Consider the following 11786-nt stretch of genomic DNA (forward strand, 5'->3'; position numbering starts at 1 on the left):
GAAACCTGCCCAGTGTTCTCCATAACAGATGCCTACTCAGCAGTCAGAAAGGAAGGCACTGAAGCCTGTGCACTTGGGGGCAGGGTGCGGGCTCACTCCAGCTCCCCCTGGGTTCTTGTCTCACTGAAGAGGGGAAGAAAGGTAAGAAACACTTGTAAAGGCCAAGCCAAAGACACTGACCCACTAAGGAAGTGAGACTTAATCACAGGATTATCAAAACTTCACCTCCCCACAATTCGCTGCTCCTCTAATGGGGCTTCCAGACATTGGTAGAGGATTACAGCAGAAAAGATGCAAGCTACACCCTCTCACTCTGCAGGTGTAGCCCAGGCAACTGGTAGTGAGAGGACAGACCAAAGCAAAGAACATTCCCGGGGCCTGCAGCCCCAGTACTCACTGAACATGTCTCCTAGCCAGATTAGCACAAAACTTCATGCTAAAGACCTACTTACTCCAGTTCCTATTAACAGGTACATCACATCTGGCTTTTTTATTGTTGTTGCTTGTTTTTTTGAGATGAAGTCTCGCTCTGTCACCCAGGCTGGAGTGCAGTGGCGCAATCTCGGCTCACTGCAAACTCCGCCTCCCAGGTTCACGCCATTCTCCTGCCCCAGCCTCCTGAGTAGCTGGGACTACAGGTGCCTGCCACCACGCCTGGCTAATTTATTGTATTTTTAGTAGAGATGGGGTTTCACTGTGTTAGCCAGGATGGTCTCGATCTCCTGACCTCGTGATCCACCCACCTCGGCCTCCCAAAGTGCTGGGATTACAGGTGTGAGCCACCGCACCAGGCCACATCTGGCTTTTTTGAAAGTACCAGTTTTATTAGCTAGTGTTCTCCAATGGAAACAATTATATATACATATATTCCTTTATCCACAGAAAGGAGTTGGCTCACACAATTCCGAAGTCTGGGAAGTCCTGGCATCGGCCGTCTGAGGCTAGACGCCCAGGAAAGCTGGCACTATAGCTCCAAGACCTGGGAACCAGGAGCCCCAATGTCCAATGGGAAGAGAAGGTGGACACCCCGGCTCACACAGGCAGACAGAGCAAACGCAACCTTCCCCAACTGCTGCCTTCTCTTCAGGCTGACAGTGGCTTGGTTGATGCCCACTGTGATGGTTAATTTTATGTCAACTTGACTGGGCTAAGAGATGCCCAGGCAGCTGGTAAAATGTGATTTCTGGGTGTGTCTGGGACGGTGTTTCTGGAAGACAATTGGCACTTGAATCAGTGAACGGAGTCAAGCAGATGGCCTCCGCAGTGTGGTTGGACCTCATCCAGTTCATTGAGGGCTTGAGTAGAATGGAAAGGTGGAAGGAGGGAGTTTGCCCTTTCTCTGCGTAAGCTGGGCCTTTCATCTCCTGCCTTGGGACTTCAGTGGCCCTGGGTCTCAGGCCTCTGGGCTTGGAGTGAAATGACATCTCCAGTTTTCCTGGGCCTCCAGCTTGCACACAGCAGATTGTGGGATATATCAGCCCTCATAATGGTGTGAGCAAATTTCTCATAATAAATCTCTTTCTATGTATCTATAAATAGACCCTGTTTGTTCTGTTTCTCTGGAGAAACATGACTAATACAGATTTGGGTACCAAGAGTGGTTTTAGAGGGTCAGAACGCTGAGGATGGGTTTTCTGAATTGGTCTGGGGTTTCTGGAATGGGCTGTCTAATCTGATCAGATGTCAAGACACCACTGACTCCTGATGCAGTAACAAAGAGAACACTGGCAGAGCATGCCATGAACCATTTACAGAGATATGCAAAGCATCTGCAGCAGATGCTTACAGAAGTAAGGAGCCAAGGGACTCTGTGCATGATACTTTCAAACACTTGTGGAAAATTAAGATATATAGTCACACTGGCTGGTAGCCCCTAATATTGCTGGCCAACGTCCCCAGAGTGTGAAGCTGGGAAGCCCGCTCAGCCCTTGCTCGGTCTGTGTAAGCAGTTGGGGGCTGGGCAAAGTGGACTAAAGCCTAACCTGAATTGGGAAACAGATTCCCAGCTCCTCAGTCACATCTGTCCCAGACGAGAGCCAGTTACAGACCCAGAACTCCTGAAGGAGTGGGAGGCTGGATCACTGCAAGGAAGGATTCCAGCACACTCCCAAAAATGTGTATATTTGCACTAGAAGTGGTGGACTGAGTGAAGCAGGTGCAGGTGGCCCTCCCCAGGATGGGTGGGTCTGTTAGTACTAGTCAGGGTTTTCCAGAGAAAGAGAATGCTATGGTTAGGCTTTGTGTCCCCACCCACACCTCATCTTTAATTGTAATCCCCATAATTCCCTGTGTCAAGGGAAAGACCAGGTGGAGGTGATTGGATCATGGGAGCGGTTCCCCCATGCTGTTCTCATGACAGTGAGTGAGTTCTCACAAGATCTGACGGTTTTATAAGGGGCTCTTCCCCCTCTTCGCTTGGAACTTCTCCTTCCTGCTGCGTTGTGAAGAGATATCTTACTTCCCCTTCACCTTCTGCCTTGGTTGTGAGTTTCCTAAGGCTGCCTTAGCCATGCTGAACTGTGATTCAATTAAATCTCTTTTCTTTATAAAGTACCCAGTCTTGGGCCATTCTTTATAGCAGTATGAAAACGGACTAATACAGAGTGCCAAGGCCATGTGTATATGTATGTATACACATACATATATATATATATTCACATATATATATTATTCTACTGGAGGTTCAGCCTGCTGCCTGGCCACTTTGGATTCCTCATGTGTGCCAGTCCATTCTCACCCTGCTATAAAGAATGGCTTGAGACTGGGTAAATTACAGTGAAAAGAGGTTTAATTGACGCACAGTCCCACAGGGATGGGAAGGCCTCAGGAAACTTACAGTCATGGCAGAAGCAGAAGCAAACACGTCCTTCTTCACATGGTGCAGGGACAGAGAGAGAGAGAGAGAGAAAGAGAGAGAGAGAGAGAGAGAGAGAGAAGGTAGGTGTTGGCTCAACAAATATTGAGGTTGAGAAGTCCCGGGATCTGCTGTCTGCAAGCTGGAGGCCCAGGAGCACTAGTGGTCTAATTCTCATCTTCATTTCTGTGACTGTCCCGGTGGTTCTCCTGTTGACGGACACAGTCGTGGCCTCCATCATTTGCTGTAACTAGTGATGCTGTGTGATAGTCCTGTGCATGTCACCATGAGTGCATAGTGAGCGTTGCCCTGGCATGGGGATTTGGAGGATGAGTGGCTGGGACATGCATCACAGGTGATTTAAACTTTGCTAATTATTGTGCAGTCTTGGGGAGAAAAGTACAGCTGTGCCAATTTCCCCTCCCATTGGCAATGTGTGGTTTCTTATCTTTTCTTTACTCCTTACTCAGGTTTGGTATTGCCTTAAAATTTTTATAATCTGATTGATGTGTGATAAAAATGTGATAATAAGGTTATCTTATTATTTTAAGTATAAATGAGATTAAATTCTTCTTATGTGTTTTTGGGCATTTAAGTTTCCAGGTTTTTGAACTGCATATTGATATCTCTTATCTAGTGTATTTTTCCTTTTCTTATTGATTTACAGAAATTGTATATTCTACATGAAAGTCATTATTGGTTTTATCAGATAAAATAGCTTCCACTTTATTATTTATGGTGGCTTTGCTATATAAAGTTTTAAATTTTGAGGTAATGAAATATATCATTCATTTCCTTTAGGTTTAGTGCTTGAGTGTTTTATTTAAGAAGTGAGAATAAGAATTACAAAAGACATTTTCCTCTAAGATTTTAAAGTTTTGTCTTAAAGAACATTGAGCTCTTGCTGCCATCTGGAATTCATTTTTGTGTATGGTTTGAGAAAGGGATAAAGTTTTATCTTCCCATATGGCTATCCAGTTGTCCGTGCATCGCTGATGGAATAGCCCACTCTCCTCCACTTGTTGGTAATGACACCTGCATCTGTGCCAAACCATGTTTGGAATTGTTCATGGACCCTCTATCCTATCCCATGGTGGATTTATTTGCTCCTGCACCAACACCACGAAAAGTTATTTAATACTTCATGCTGTGCCTATGTCTTTATGTGGGCAGGTATAAGCTGGCCACAAGCATGTCTTTGTTTTGCCTGCCTGCCTACCTGCCTGCCTGCCTGCCTGCCTTCCTCCCTCCCTCCCCTCCCCTTCCTTCCCCTCCCTCCCTCCCTCCCTTCCCTCCCTCCCTCCCTCCCTTCCCTCCCTCCCTCCGTCCCTTCCTTCCTTCCTTTTTTCCTTCCTTCCTTCCTTCCTCCTAGGAACAGAAGACTCTCCTAACTCCCGAGGCTGGGTCACATGCTCCCAGGTAGTTCAGCCACAGAAGCATTTTCACAGATTCCCTCATCAGTGTCCAGCACTGGGTTCTATATTCTGGAGGGGCAGGATCCCTGACTGTCCTGCCTGTCCCTGTTTAGCTAGGGTGTGGCCGGATGTGTGACGTGTCAGACCTGTGTAACAGTTATTTGTCAAACGCATGTCACCTAGAGGGATGATGAGGCCGTTCCCATCTTCCTACAGTGTACCAGACACTCTGCTGTGGAGCTGAAATAAGGGGATAGGTGCCTCGTGGAGCTTCCTCTCTAGGGGAAGATCAGACCTGGACCCGGCAAATGTTAATAACAAGAACAAAAATAATGTGAAAACAGCTGCCCCTGAACTATGACTGCAAGCCAGACACTGTCCTGAGCATCTGTAATGTATTAACTTGATCCTTGCACAATCATAGGAGGCAGGTGCTTTTTAATTTTCTCATTTTCGAGATGAGAACACTCAAGCACAGAGGGATTAGCAACCTACGTCAGATGGCACAGCTGGGGTCTGAACCCAGGGGCTGGAAGTTGGCATTTCTAACCCCCAATCCCCACTCCCAGTAACACCGGCATGTGTATGTGTGCATTGACGTACATATGTGTGCATGTATGCGTGTAATATATATGTATGTACATATGTGTATATACTGAATATATACTTGTATTTTTATTGAAAAAGTAGTACCTCAGCATGGTTAGTACATCAAACAATTTAAAACACTACATACATAAAAGCTACCTGAGAGGCTCTGTCCTTCCCAGAGGGAGGCATGCTTCTTAACAGGTTTTTGTCAGTCCTCATAGAGATCTTGTCTATACTGGGCAGTATAAATATCTCTGTATTTCTCTGCGTGTTTCTATATGTAAATTACCCTTTAAAAGGCACTCACAGTAGCATTATATACACCTCGTTTTGCATTTTGCTTTTCTCATTTAGCAATATATTTTGGAGATATAATTCTAATCCATTGTTTTTCCTAATATCTCAAAGATGTTCCATAAATTATTTACTCATTCCCATAATGAGAGATACTTAGATTGGTTCTAGGCACTTGTAATTATAACAAAATGGAAATCTTTATAATACATATTTGTTCTTAGGGGCATGTATTTGTGCGGAGTCAGATTTTAAATGTAGAGTGCTGAGACAAACAGTAAGGACATTTTAAAGTGTGACAGATTCTCTCAAATCGCACTCCAAAGAGGTTACAGAGAGTCTCATGGCCAGTAAAGGAGCGTAAGGTGCTCGCGCCTGCTCCTCCTCGTCAGCCCAGCGCGCCGTGGATCGGCCGCACAGAGGAAGAGAGAATCATCGGCCTGGTAACGTGCATTTATTTAACTTCACGTGGTTTGAACACTTTGTATTCTATTTATTGGGACTTGTGTTTCCTTTGCTGAGAACCACCTTCTTCATTGATTTTTCCACAAGGGTCAGTTATTGGTGTTTTGGATATTTTTATACAGTTTTATCAAGAATGTATTTTAAAAATCATTAAAAATTGCTGTTTTCATACTTACAGGTATAATTTATTAATTACATTCCAAATATTGAATCATTTCTGGTTCCTGGAAAGAATCACACTTAGCATAGTGTATTTTTTAATGAACTTTTCAGCCTATTTGTTAATATATTGTGTAGAATTTTTGCATCTGTATTCAAAAATGAGATACATTTTTATGTGTGTGTATGTAATATTTTGCTTATACTTGGTGAAAACTTGAAAGAGAAAAATTTCTAAAAGTTTAAATAACTTCCATATTATTTATTTTTTGAAGCTTTGCTAGAATTCAGTAAAGAATTTGCCATTTGTATGGCAATAGTGACTTAGAAGTAACCACTGGACAACTTCCTCAGTTCTGTATATGGCAATTGGTTGACTTAGATTTTCAATCTCATCTAAATAAAATTTGGGTCCCCTCTATCTGTACATATATGTGTGTATGCATATATATATACACATATATACATATACGTATATATTCTTACATAATCAGCTAATTCTTCTAGCTTTTCAGAGTATTTATATAGTGCTGAGAAAAATATATTTAATCTGTCTGTATTTTTTATTTCCTTCTCTTAATTCCTGATTTTGTGTTTGTAGATTTCTCCTATGTGTCTGCCTCATGTAATTAACTTTGATACTGTATATTTCATAGGATTTTTGTAAAGAAGCATCTCTGGAAATTATTTACTAACATGACTTTTTAATCTTTTACATGTCATTAGTTTATATTTTCCCTCCTTCTGCTTTCCACATCTTTATTTTGTTTTCATTTTTCTGCTTTTTAATTTCATAATTAATTTACTTAGTGACTATTTTTGTTGAGAATTTGTGACACTGATGGTGGATAATTTTGCTCTGAGCCTTGTGCTGATAGCATGCTGTGGCTAGAAGAGAGCCACACTTTTGTTTCTGTTCTCTTTCCTCCAGGACTTCTGCAGTCTCAGGTGACCTCCTGAGAACACCTTGAGCTGTGTTTTGTGTCTAAGCCTATGGTCATTTTCTGTAGGTAATTCACAGGGTGCGAGAAGAAGCTGTGTTTCTTGTTTACAGGGTGGAGTTGGGCTATGGCAGCTGCACATCCTCCTGAGAACGTGTCACTCTCTCCTCTACAGGCTCACCTGCTTCTGCTCACTTGGCTTCTTGGGTGAGCAGAGACAGGGAGCTTCCCCTTTAAAGCAGGCATCTCCGGTGCCCGCAGCCACACTCCTGCCTCTGCCCTCCTGCCTCAGGCATTCTCCAAAACCCTGGCAAGCAGGAGTGGGGAGCAACCCTCCAGCCCTGGAAAATGGGGTTGGACGCCAATGCCGCAGCCTCCCACCTCAAAGGGACAACTTCAGTGTTTGGCCAAAGGCCTGGAGAGGCTGAGCAGCGATGCCACACAGGTGGCCCACTCAACAGCTCACTGCAGGTGGCCTCTTACCCCTCCCGTTCCGTGCCTCCCAGGCTCCCTTGTCCCACACCTTGCTCCTGGCCCTGCTGCGGGGGAGTCCAGTTAAGACTCAGGTGCAGGGGTCTAGTTGCTGCTTTTCCTTAGGTTTTGAACATGGGGAAGTCTCCATTTTTGGTGCCTAAGTGGCAGAGCCTTGCCTGGGCTCAGCTCCTCTCTCCTCCCTATGTGGCTCCTCGTCTTCTTTGGGGCTTCTTCATCCGGGTCACAGCCTCTCCGACACTCACGTTGCCATCCCAGCTCCCTCTTGCTTGCCTTTGTCTGGATGGCTTTGCCACATGTTCCTGGATTAGTTGATTACACATTTCTGAATGTCTTGTAAATGTCACCTGATCATACACGTGCGCTTTAGTTGTTTTACTCTTACTCTGAGAATCTTGTTTTAACTGGTGGATGTTTCTTACCTGCACTTGCTGCTGTGATCCACGTCTGACCCTAGTCCCTTGACGTCCTCTTGTGTCATATTGCCACTTCCAAACTCCCATTGCTTTCGGCCTTCTGCTCCTTGGTCTGCTTTTTCTTTGGGAATGGGTTTCCTTTGGGAAATTTGGAAAGTTAATTCTTCTGCTTATTTTTCGTGGTTGCCATCTTTATAGCTTTTAGTAACATTTTCAGAATCTATTTCCTCATTTATCAACTCCTAACAGACTATTAACCCCTGCTGTGTAAAAGGAGAAAATCAATTCATTTCAGTGTTTCCCAGATATTATCACCATTTTCTGATTTTTCAGGTCATTTGTTTGCACAGAACTTATAACGGTTACCTTTATACCTGTGAAAATCTAAAATGTGGCCTTCTTACTTAAGCACTGTTGAAAGTCTCCCAGCTGCACATTAAATGTGTCAGGGCAATTACATTTGTTTCTACCTCTTGCCCTCTGTGATATGTATATGTATGTAACTTTGTGAAAGTTTTCATATGCATCATCTATTATATTCATCAGTATATCTAAATATAACATTGACACTGCTTAGGGCTGGGTTTGCACTGGCCTGGCCTTAAGTTTCATGTTAGTGGCCTCCCCACTCACAGCCAGGCCTTCCTCTCTCCCTGTGCTTCCTGGTTCCAGAGCCCTCGGTTCTGCTGCATCTGCACCAGGGTGTGCCACCTGCCTCGCCAGGACCTTCTGCCCTAGTCTCCTTTCAAAGCAGCCCCTCCATTAAAAAAAAAAAAAAACTTTATTGAGATGTGATTCACATGCTGTACCTTTACCCTTTTCAGGTATACAATTCGGGGGCTTGTAGTATATTCATGGAGCTTTGCAATGATCACAACTATCTCATTTCAGAACATTGTCATTATCTGGAAGGAAACCCCATGTCCTTTTGCAGTCACTCCCTGTGGTCGCCTCCCCCTGGAACCCGCTGATCTGCTTTCGGTCTCTGAATGTGTCTGCTCTGGGTGTGATGGAGTCATGTGATACAGGTACATTTGTGACTGGCAGCCCTCACTTAGCATCCATCTTTCTTTTTTTCTTTCTTTCTTTCCTTTTCTTTCTCTTTCTTTCTTCTTTCTTTCCCTTCCTTCCTCTCTTTCTTTCTTTCTTATCTTTCTTTCTTTATCTTTCTTTCTTTCTTTCTCCTTCCTTCCTTCCTTTCTTTTCTTTCTTTTCTTTCTTTTTCTTCTTCTTTTTTTTTTGGACAGAATCTCGCTCTGTCACCCAGGCTGCAGTGCAATGTCACAGTCTCAGCTCACTTGTTCAAGCAATTATCCTGCCTCAGCCTCCTGAGTAGCTGGGATTACAGCTGCGTGCCACCACGTCCAGCTAATTTTTTTGTATTTTTTAGTAGAGATGGGGTTTCACCATGTTGGCCAGGCTGGTCTCGAACTCCTGAACTCAAGTGATCCACCAGCCTCGGCCTGTGCTGAGATTGCAGGCGTGAGCCACTGCTCCCAGCCAGCATCACATTTTCGAGTTCATCCATAGCAGAGCCTGTCAGTACTTTTGTGAGTCAAGGTTGTCCAGAGAAGCAGAACAAATAGGAAATGTGTGTTTGTTTGTTTGTGTGTGATTTATCGTGAGAAAGTAACTCATGCAATTGTGGAAGCTGAGAAGTCCCACCATCTGCCACCTCCAAGCTGTAGACCACAGGGCCGTTTGGAGGTGGCTGGAAAGCTGATGGCGCAGATTCCACTCCGAGTCTGAGGACCAAAGAACCAGCAGTGCCAAGGGCAGAAGATTGATGCCCCAGCTCAGGGGGTCAGGCAGAGCTAACTCAACCGCCCCTCCCTGTTTTGCTCTGACAGACCCTTGACAGATTGGATGGCACCCACCCACACGGGGGGATCCATCTGCCTTACCCAGTGCACCAGTTCAAACGCTAATCTCTCCTGCAAATGCCCTCACAGACATGCTTAGAAATACTGTTTATTTATCTATTTTTTTAACTTTTTTTTCTTTTGAGACAGAGTCTCATTTTGTCTCCAGGCTGGAGTCCAGTGGCACGATCTCGGCTCACTGCAACCTCTGTCTGTCAGGTTTAAGCAATCCTCCTGCCTCAGCCTCCTGAGTAGCTGGGACTACAGTCACATGCCACCATGCCCAGCTAATTTTTGTATTTTTAGTAGAGACAGGGTTTCGCCATGTTGGCCACAGTGGTCTTGAACACTTGACCTCGTGATCCACCCACATCAGCCTCCCAAAGTGCTGGGATTACAGGCGTGAGCCACTGCACTCGGTCTATCTTTTTAACTTTTAAGTTCAGAGGGACAAGTGCAGATTTGTTACGTAGTTAAACTTGTGTCATGGGGGTTTGGTGTACAGATTATTTCATCACTCCAGCACTAAGCCTAGTACCCATTAGCGACTTTTCCAGATCCTCTCCCTCCTCCTACCCTCCACCCTCCAACAGGCTCCAATGTCTGTTGTTCCCTCTGTGTGTCCATGTGTTCTCATCATTCAGCTCCCACTTGTAAGTGAGAACAGAAACACGGCTTAACCACACACCTGGGCATCCCTCAGCCCACTCAGCTTGAAACACAGAATTAGTCACCACAGCAATGTGTTCATTTTTTATTGTCAAATACTATTCCATCATGTGGATAGGCCTCACTATTTTCACTTGGTGGGTATTCGGGTTGACTCTGCATTTTGGCTACTATGAATAAAGCTGCTAGAAACGTTCACAAACAAAGGTTTGTGTGGACGTATGTTTTCATTTCTCTTGAGCATCTACCAAGGAGAGGAACCAGCAGGCTATGGTAACTCTGTGTTAGGAAACTGCCAAACTGTATTCCAGAGGGTCAGTACCATTTTATATTCCAAACAGTAACACATTCAAGTTCCAATTCCTTCACGTTTCTATCAACACTCATTATTGTCTGTGTTTTTTATTTTAACCATCCTATCGGGTCTGAAATAATACCTTATGATGTTTTGACTTGTCTTCCTCTAATTATTAAGATTTTGAGTAGCTTTTCATGTGCTTATTGGCCATTTTTATATCTTCTTTAGATAAATTAATTCAAATCCATGCTTATTTGTGTTATCTGTCTTATTGTTTTGAGTTATAAGAATTCTTTATTCTGAATATAAGTCTTTTATCACACATATGAATTTCAAACATTTTCTCTGAGGCTATGGATTATCTCCGTATTTTTTATACCGTTCTTGGAAGCACAAAAGTTGTTAATTTTAATGATGTCCAATTTATCTATTGGTTTTTTTCTCTTTGGAGGCTTGGGTGAGGTTTCTATGAACCAACTGTGCAACCCAAAGTCACAAAGCCTTACTTCTATATTTTCTTCTAAGAGTTCTACAATATAAGTTTTAGCACTTATGTTTAGGTCTATAATTTGTTTATTTATTTTTTAATTTTTTATTTTTTTTAGATGGAGTCTCAATCTATTGCCCAGGCTGGAGTGCAGTGGCCTGATCTCAGCTCACTGCAACCTCCACCTCCTGGGTTCAAGTGATTCTTGTGCCTCAGCCTCCGGAGTAGCTGGTACTATAGGTGAGCACCACCACGCCTAGCTAATTTTTTTATTTTTAGTAGAGTCAGGGTTTTGCCATGTTGGCCAGGCTGGTCTCGAACTCCTGACCTCCGGTGATCCACCTGCCTTGGTCTCCCAAAGTGCTGGGATTACAGGCATGAGTCACCATGCCCGACCACAGGTCTAGAATTTATTTTGAGTTAATGTTTGTATATGGTGTGTGAGGTAGGGATTCAGTTTCATTCTTTTGCATGTGGATATCCAGTTGACCCAGAAAAATTTGTTGAAAAGATTAATCATTTCACATTGACTATTCTTGGCAATTTTGTTGAAAATCAATTGACCAAAAATGGAAGAATTTATTTTTGTACTATCAAGTTTATCTAATTTATCTACAGACAATGTCCTCATGCCAGCACGTCACTGTCTTGATTACTGTAGCTTTATAGTAAGTTTTAAAATTGGAGAAGTTATCCTCTATTCTCAAAAATGTTTTGGCTACCCTGGGTCACACATATGTCAATATAAAATTTAGAATCAGCTTCTCACATAAAATTCCCTTCAGTAATTCCTTCCAATAATGTTTTCCGGTTTTAGTGTTGAAGTCTTATAGTTCTTTTGTA

This window comes from Pongo abelii, chromosome 23, assembly GCF_028885655.2.
Source record: "Pongo abelii isolate AG06213 chromosome 23, NHGRI_mPonAbe1-v2.0_pri, whole genome shotgun sequence".
NCBI classification, from domain to species: domain Eukaryota; kingdom Metazoa; phylum Chordata; class Mammalia; order Primates; family Hominidae; genus Pongo; species Pongo abelii.